Here is a 9259-nt window from a genome sequence, read left to right on the forward strand (position 1 = left end):
GATAGTTAAAATGTGTGATTATTGATTTGGATACCTCTATCATCAATACAGGAGTTTAAAAATAAGATCAGGATTTGGAAAGTGTATAATAAGTAATACAAAAAGACTATTTCAGGTGAAGAATGTTTTGGCCTTGGTTTTTAGTAACAATGTACAAATCATGAGATTCTGTGTGATTCTGTGTGAGTTAACATTAATGTAATCTACCTGATGTTTTCTATAATTGATGACTTCAGTCCTCATTAAGGGCTATAATCAGCTTGTCTTAATTTTTCCTCTAAGTGGACCCTGAGATGAAGATTTGAGTATGAGTAGTTTACCTGGGAGCTGATGCTAGGACAAAAATAGCAGAGTGGAGAACGAGACAGGGAAGAGAAGATATCCAAAAAAAAGGGTGCACAATCAAGTGAGTTACTATAGTGGGTAACTGGACCTTGTAAACTGAAGTCTTTGCTTTAAAAATGTCAAAGAAAAGAGAAGAGAATTACTCTTACTGATGACTTCAGTGCAGCCCAAACTGGGATGGGAGGGTGAACCATACGCCCGTTGAAGATCTCTTCCACTCTTATGATTATCTGATTGCTCATTATTGAAAATTGGCTGGTAATTGGTTTGACCCAGAGAGGTCAGGATGTGAAGCGGACAGCAAAACCTTTGATTTTATAGTAAAGAGCAATGTAGTTGTCCCAGTCATATTTCAGAAGGGCATTTTTTTTTTAATTTTAGAAATGTGCCATGATAATCTTCATGACTGCTAATTACAAGAGATTACCTAGGAATTGGCTACAATTTTGACAGGTGGAGATGAGACTTTGGCAATGGTGGAAATGAGAAGACCCATGACAGACCCTAAGCACTACACAGCACACATAGCACTGCTTTTGTTGTCTGTTTGCTTTGAAGCTACCTACACTGCTGATATATAATCAGATGCTGGTTTTAGAAATGGTTTAAGTGAAAAGAAAAAACTTATGCTTCACATTTCTTGCTTTTAATTGGAAGAAAAATCATCCTTTTATAAACAAATGGGAATCTGATTATAATTATGTGATTTTTGTACATAATTTTATGTAAAATTAGTCACCCAGAATGCATATTTTAAATGCACTGGCTCTCGCTAATTGGCCAACAGTGAATTTTCAAAGTGATCAGTCCAATTACTGACTGCCAAGATGCAGAGATCAAATGTAGCTTTCTCTTTTTTCCAGTCCTAAGATTTGTAGAAATGGAGCATTTATACTCAGAATTTTTTTTAATGCAACAAACTTAATGAAGTTAAGATCTCATTTTAACTAGGATGAGAGAAAGAACATAAAAGAACCTGAATAAATAAAATCATCTTTATTTTAATTAATTAATCAATTCATTTTGTTTGTGGGACCCCTTATATCAAACCCACTGCAACATAAAATTTCAGAACTGAAAAGGATCCTAGAAACTACACTAGTCCAATGTTTTCATTTTGTAGATAAGGTAACAAGGCTAGAGAGAGATTCAATGCCATCAGCAATTTGGTGGAGCTGAGGACTTTGAGTTAGAATTTGAATTCAGGTGCCCCATTTGTTAAGTGAATGTTCTTTCCACTACACTAGTGAGGGAAACACAACTCTTTCTTAATTATTTCAGTAATATGTCTTAAACCTATCTTGATTTTAAAAATGAGATGCTGTAGTAAGATATGGTGAAAATAGCATTTTCTTTTTTTTAAATTTTAATTTAATTTTATTTACTTATTGAAGGAGAGTGAGAGTGTGAGAGAGCGTGAGAGGGGAGAGGGTCAGAGCGAGAAACAGACTTACCCCTGAGCTGGGACACTGATAGGTACTGGATCCCAGGACTCTGGGATCATGACCTGAGTCACCCAGGTGCCTAAAAATAACATTTTCATATCCTGTCCAACCCATGTCCTTCACCTATAAACATCATCATGTGGATCTACAGTAGATAAGCTTCAAAGAAGAAAATACCAAAATTAGTATGTTCATTGTTAAGTGCAATGGCTGTCTTTTGAGATAGACTCAAAAGCAGCATTTTCTGGCAATCTAATTCAAGATTACCATAGAAATAGATTGAAATACCCATTTCTATGAAAAGAAGTAAAATGTTCACAACATCAAAAAGGTTAATAGGTTTTGAATGATCTGGAATTTTCTTTTGGCATCCTCTCACCTGTAACTTTTAACATTTTCTTCAAGAAAGAGATAACTGAGGAAAGGAGGGAAAAAGGAGACTTCTAGTATTTCAAAGAAATCTGAAGATCAAACAAGAAAAAGCACTAGCTTGTTATTTCCTGTCACCACCTCTAGAAAGGAGTAAAGAACTGAAAGCTATGAATTTGTTTATATTTATTTTGCTGTAATTATTTAAGTACTTCAACTACACTTTTATTAGGCTGTGAGTTTCTTGAAAGCATCAGCTGTATCTTATTAATCTTTACATCTTTAGTGTCTAACTTAATGTCTTCTATGTTATAGACAATAAATGTCTCATAGGTAAATGAGTGAGAATCTGGTGTAGCTAGCAGTTATAATAAAATCTATAGGCATAGAAATAAGAGTAAAAAGATAGGGCCAGGTGCTAAATGAGAGGGAAGAGAAAAATTATATCAGAAGCAAAGGCTAAGAGAAGGTATTGTAAATGAACAGAAACTGGTTCACAACTTCCTGAAAGCCAAAATAAAAATTGAAGGTTGGTAGACCATATGATCACAATATCTAAATAAAGAGAGAAATGATATTTAATAAAATAATATTTTAGGATATTGTTATAAGAAACTTTAAAAAATAAAATTAACAAATATCCATTAAGCACCTACTACTTTAAAGACACTTTTTTAGGCAATGTCGGATGATACAAAAGTTATGAAAAAAGAGTTACCAGTTTTAAAGAGGTTAATTAATGGATGACATAGAAAAACACATACATGAACATAATTTAGACAAGATGTAATACACTGTAGTGGATTATAACATGACTCAGAGGAGGAAGCAATCACATAAGATTGCAAGAATCATGGAAGCATTCTTAAAGTTTTATTTGAGATGAGCCTTGATATTTGGGTAGGTTTTTCAAAGTTGGATGCATGGAAGCTAAGCTAAGGAAGTTTTTTGTTCTGTTTTGTTTTGTTTTTTGTGTTTTTTTTTTCTTTTTTTAACAGACATAAGGACAGCATGTGCTAAAGCACTGAGTTGAGAAAATATGTTTCATGCTCCTGGGGAAGTGAACAGTCCTTGTAATACCAGTTTAACTCTCATAAAGTCTTTATGTCAGGAAGTAATAAGAGATAAACCTGAATTAGTACTTGTAATACCAGTAGAAATCCAGTACCTCCTGAAGAGAAGTAATTTTGCACGAATCAAATTCAGCATCCTTATCTTGATTCAAAGCCCATCTTTAATTTCCACTCAGGTTTAAATCCTTTGGCATATCTAATTTTAATAATTAAAGGACTCTTTGGACTACACAGCATCTAGCATTCTTTTATAATTCATGAACTTGGAAAAGTTTTAATATTGTATGGATATGAATGAGCTTACTAAAACAGGCTAACAAGCCATCTGCTTCATGACACACACTTCCATAAATGTCATGAAACTTTATGTTACCATAAAATGTGGCAACAAGGAAGTACCTTTCTGTGGAAGAGAAGTTCTCTAACAGGCATTTGTAGGATACTATGGTCTTTGCTTGATCTGGCACATTGCAGCTATAACAATAAATGCCCCTAATAGAAACGGAAGAAAAATTGGCTGTAAACTTTCAAAGGAGAAAACCTGATGCTTTGACCATGGTTTCTATATTCCTGTTCCAACAACAACAACAACAAAAAAAGCCATTACTACCCAAGTACCTACGCTATTTAGAAGATCCCACAGGTCTTAAATCCTCTTCTTTAGAAGACTAAGATACTAAGCCCCAGAGAAGAGGGTTCATCTATTTTCTTAGTAATATATAAAGAGTGGATATTTATCACTCCCCTGTTCAGGGCAAAAGTGATTTTCTAATGTCTTTCCATAAACCTTACTGCTATGCTTAAACTGGATTAACTGAAAGAATTAACCCAGTTCCTAAGGATAAATTATTTTATTTCTTGCTTATAGGAAGGAGCACCCAATGAACTCTCTGTTACAAATATTCATGTTTTCATCAAAACCATTAAGTGAGGCTACAGTCTGCTTTAGTTCTTGGTATCTGTCATGTCTTTTGAATAAATTACAATTCTACACATAGTCACCAAGGGGTCAACACAGCCACTTCCCCATTATATGTGGCTTACACAGACTCTTGCACAAATTTGCAAATTCTACAAGTCTATGGATATGTTTCCATGTGGTTTCAATGTCTTCCCTGCTTAAACATACACCCAAGAGAGAAGTAACCAGTAAACAACAAATATACCATAGAAAAGCAATTCTGCAATGTCTCAGGTTTTATGTTCTAATAATGCTCAAAATCCCAGTTTCCAGGATTCAGTGTACTGTGTCAGCAATAATGAGCAAAACTACTGAAACTCATTAAAGAACTTACTAATCAGTACGTTAATTGAGGCTATCTGCTTCCCATTATACAGAGACAAATTAAGCAGGTTACAATGGTTCCCAGAAAACATCTGTGGAAATATGTCAAAATTAATGATAAATAAAATTGAGCTCCCTTTGTGGTTGATTTTTCACCCAGCTTCATCTAAAAAAGTGCTATCAAAGAAAACTATTCATTATTTGTCAAATCAGAATAAAATCTCCAAACCACTCAGTACTTTTTCTTACAACCTTTTAATTAGAGATGAACAAACCTTAAAATAGCCACTTGTACCCCATATTGTGAGTTAAAAAAATTGGTTCTATGGGAAGAAATGTACCAAATATATGTGAAATATATAAAGGTAGATAATAATTTAATAATATGTGTTTTTATAGCATAAATAAAAATTTTCTTTCCAAGAGTCAACTGGGCTTTTAGAAACATTCCTTCACCAAAGGTTGGCTCTTTGGTGAAGCAGCAAGCTATTTAGGGCGACATAATAGAACATAAAGGAAGACTGGAAGAGTGACATAGAAGGAAATTCAAGTTATTAAATTATTGTGTTGTGTATACACACAAGCACACACACATATATATGTGTATTTATGAAAATCATACCATGAAATAAAACTATGCCCCAGTGCATAGATGTTAAATGAAATTTTACCAAATCACATAGCCCTCCTGCTTAGAACTTACCAATAGCTTTCCTTTATTCTTAAAATTTAAAATTTTTGATAGAAGACACAAAGTTTCACATATATTAACCTTGATTTTCTGTAACAACTTCATCTTCCCTCATTCTGTCCTTTATCCAGATACTTTATATATACTTGTTTCTGGGTTCTGTAACTGTGCTTCAACTCCAAGTTCTTTTTCAATGCTGTTCCCTCTTCCTGGAGGGCTCACTATCCCAATTCTACTCTCACTTCCTATAATACCCAGCCATTCTTTAGTTAGGAACTTAAATGTCATTTCTCTCTTTGAACTCTAAAATGTAAATTAGACTTCCTTATAATACACTTGTTACACTGTCTCTTCTGTGAACTTTTTACAACTACATATGACTTTAATAGATTAAAGTTTACTAGTAAAACTGGTAGGCTTAGTAGTTCACTCTGCATAAAGAATAATAGAGTGAAGACAAGGTACTCAAGTTCATAGACTGGGCAACTGGATGAAGAATGGTGCCACTCATAGAGAAGAGAAGACAAAAGGACTAAGGAAAAGAGGGTAATTAGTTCAGTTCTGGACATGTTTAGATTTAAGTGTCTCAAGGACCTCCAAACGGAGATGTCTAGCTCACAGTGGTATATAAGATATAGAGTGAATGCATAAGATATATACTGAATAAAGATTTGGGAGTTTTTATCCTATCAATGATAAATGAATCATGGAAGTAATTGTGTAGATAAATAAGAAAAGAGTATTGGGTATAACACTAAAGCAAGAATTTAAGAGCTAGGTAAAGAAAAAGGAATGAAACTGTGAAGAAACAGCTGTAATAGTGAGAGGGTCAGTGTCAGAAAAGCAGAAGAAATATTCTTCAAGAACAAAGAGGTCAAAAAAAAAAAAAGAAGAAGAAGAAGGAAGTCAATGGTGCCAAATGTGGCTAAAAGGTTGAACAGTTTGATATTTATCAACAATGATAACCTTGGCAATGGCTTCAAGAGAAAAGTGCTGGAAAAAGAATGACTGACAAGTAGAAAAAATACTGTTGTCCACATCAAGAACTTTGTGAATGAAAGAAGAAACTACAGAACCTAGAAAAGCTATGGTATGGTGACACTGTGTTTTGTTTTGGTTTGGTTTTTGGTGTGGGTGCTTTATTTATTAGTATAGCAACCAAAACATGTTCAACTACTTTTGAAAAGGAGAGGCAACCCATGGAATGGGAGAAGATATTTGCAAATGACAGTACAGACAAAAGGTTGATATCCAGGATCTATAAAGAACTTCTCAAACTCACAAAAAAACAGATAATCGTATCAAAAAATGGGCAGAAGATATGAACAGACACTTCTCTAATGAAGACATACAAATGGCTATCAGACACATGAAAAAATGGTCATCACTAGCCGTCAAGGAGATTCAATCAAAACCACGTTGAGATACCACCTTACACCAGTCAGAATGGTCAAAATTAGAAGACAGGAAACAACGTGTGTTGGAGAGAGGATGTGGAGAAAGGGAAACCCTCTTACACTGTAGGTGGGAATGCAAGTTGGTGCAGCCACTTTGGAGAAGTGAGATTCCTCAAGAAATTAAAAATAGAGCTTCCCTGACCCTGCAATTGCACTACTGGGTATTTACCCCAAAGATACAGATGTAGTGAAAAGAAGGGCCATCTGAACTCCAATGTTTATAGCAGCAATGGCCACGGTTGCGAAACTATGGAAAGAACCAAGATGCCCTTCAACAGATGAATAGATAAGGAAAATGTGGTCCATATACACTATGGAGTATTATGCCTCCATCAGAAAGGATGAATACCCAACTTTTGTAGCAACAAGGACAGGACTGGAGGAGATTATGCTGAGTGAAATAAGTTAAGCAGAGAAAGTCAAGTATCATATGGTTTCACTTATTTGTGGAGCATAGCAAATAACATGGAAGACATAGGGAAATGGAGAGGAGATGGGAGTTGAGGGAAATTGGAGGGGGAGGTGAACCATGAGAGACTGGACTCTGAAAAATAATTTGAGGGTTTTGAAGGGGTGGGGGTGGGAGGTTGGGGGATCCAGGTCGTGGGTATTAAGGAGGGCACATATTGCATGGAGCACTGGGTGTGGTGCAAAAACAATGAATTCTGTTATGCTGAAAAGAAATTTAGAAAAATAAATAAAAGTTTAAAAAAAAAAGAAGAAGAAAAGAAAAGGAGTCAGCAGGGAAACAGAGTGAGTCTATGTGGGAGAGGAAAAAAATTAGTAAGCCAGGTCTTCTATGAGGTATAAAATGGGAGAAAGAGAGATGGTTAGAAAAACCTAAAATGATTGAGAAACAATTTTAAATGCACAGTGGAAGCTAAAGACGTGAATTTATGTTAAACTGCACTATTCTGGGAATTCTTCAGCTGTACAAAGCACCCTAGATATAAAGGTAAAATTATTAGATTAATCAAGATGTTTTTCCTGTGCAAGTTCAACAGCACTACAAGTAACAGAGTTGGAAATATCCATAAAAAGAGTCTGGAAGTTAACAGTAACTTGAAATCCAATATGAATAAGAAGCAAAATAAATGTAGAGGTGAGGTAAGGAGGCTGAGAGACAAAAAGTAATAAATGAGGAGGAAGATTAACAGTAACTAATTTAGACTGATTGAAGGTTAAGAAATTTAGTCAGAGGGTGGGATGTTTGAATTCAAAATTTTAAAATGATAGTATTTCCAGGTGACAAGCAGGCTCAGAGTTTGATCATGTGAATGGGTGGATAAAAAGACACAGAAGTAATGATACCTAAAGATGAGGAAGTCAGGGGCCTCAGAGATCAGAGTGTTCAAAAACTGGCTTCTTAGCCTATTTATTGAAGTCACCTAAAGTTCCTAAGGATTTTGGAGCAGGGAGTAAACAAACATGAAATAGGTTTGAAAGTCTTCCATGAATGAGAAAGAATAAACCAGTAGTCAGTATACAACAGTGACACAGCCAGATAAAATGTGGAAGGGTCAAATGTCATGGGCCTCAAAGGTATATGGAAGTAATAGTCTAAATTTACTATTAACACAGGAAAGAACAGACAACCAAACCTCTAACCCTAAAGTAAAAGGACTAAGAAGCCAGAACATCTATCCCCTCCATCTTTCTCTATGCCAAAGTCAAACACAATTTAATGAATTTATGGAAGGGATAAATAAGCCGCCAAGGAGTGTTGAGATCAGTGGATGAAAACTGGTAGTCAATGCATGTTGTCTAAATAAATTTCACAAAAATATAATTTGGTAATCTTTAGTCAGAGCATACAGTTTTTGTTTTACCATAGAACTGACCACTCCCTGTTTTCTTTCAACTGACATAATTCCCATATGTACATTACATGCTTCCCCCACAGGCATCTGAACATTCAACATCTGCTCTACATTCTTTTTAATTTCTTTTCAAGAAGAATAAAGGGGAAACATTCCTGTTTGTATTCATCTTCAGTGCTTCAAGAAGTCCCAAATATAGTCTTCAGTGGCCAAAAAAGCTTGATCATAGTGGTAAATTGGGGAGTGACTTCTAACTATCTTAGTGAGTAATGAAACTGAGGTCAACAGTACCCTGAGTCTAAGACAACTTAGATATCAATTGATACAGAATCTCTTAAGCTGGGAGTCAATAGAAGCTAAATAAAGAATAAGCTAAATAATTGTGTAGTTAAATGTAGGACTTCTCACTTAAAAGGCAAAGGTATAGCTTTCTTGTGTAATACAACCTGCAACTATTAGTCCAAGAGATACATTATGTAATAAGAAAGATGGGGGAAAGCATCATGAAGCATAGACAGAAAAAAAAAAAAAAAGAGAGAGGGACACTAAGTTGACATTGCTTAATGACTTACCAAACCAGAAGTGACTATTGATCAATGCCTTGGAAGTAAGCATAGCATACGAGAGACCAGGAATAGAGATAAGGTTACACCTGCAAAAACATCAGGGCATATCATAGCTTAATCAAACATATCTATATTACCCATGATTTGTAAGTATAAAAATTAAGCCTATTTTTAAATAAAAATATATAAAGTTAAAAAAAAACAGATT

Source organism: Mustela nivalis (assembly GCF_964662115.1).
Source record: "Mustela nivalis genome assembly, chromosome: 10".
Taxonomy (NCBI): domain Eukaryota; kingdom Metazoa; phylum Chordata; class Mammalia; order Carnivora; family Mustelidae; genus Mustela; species Mustela nivalis.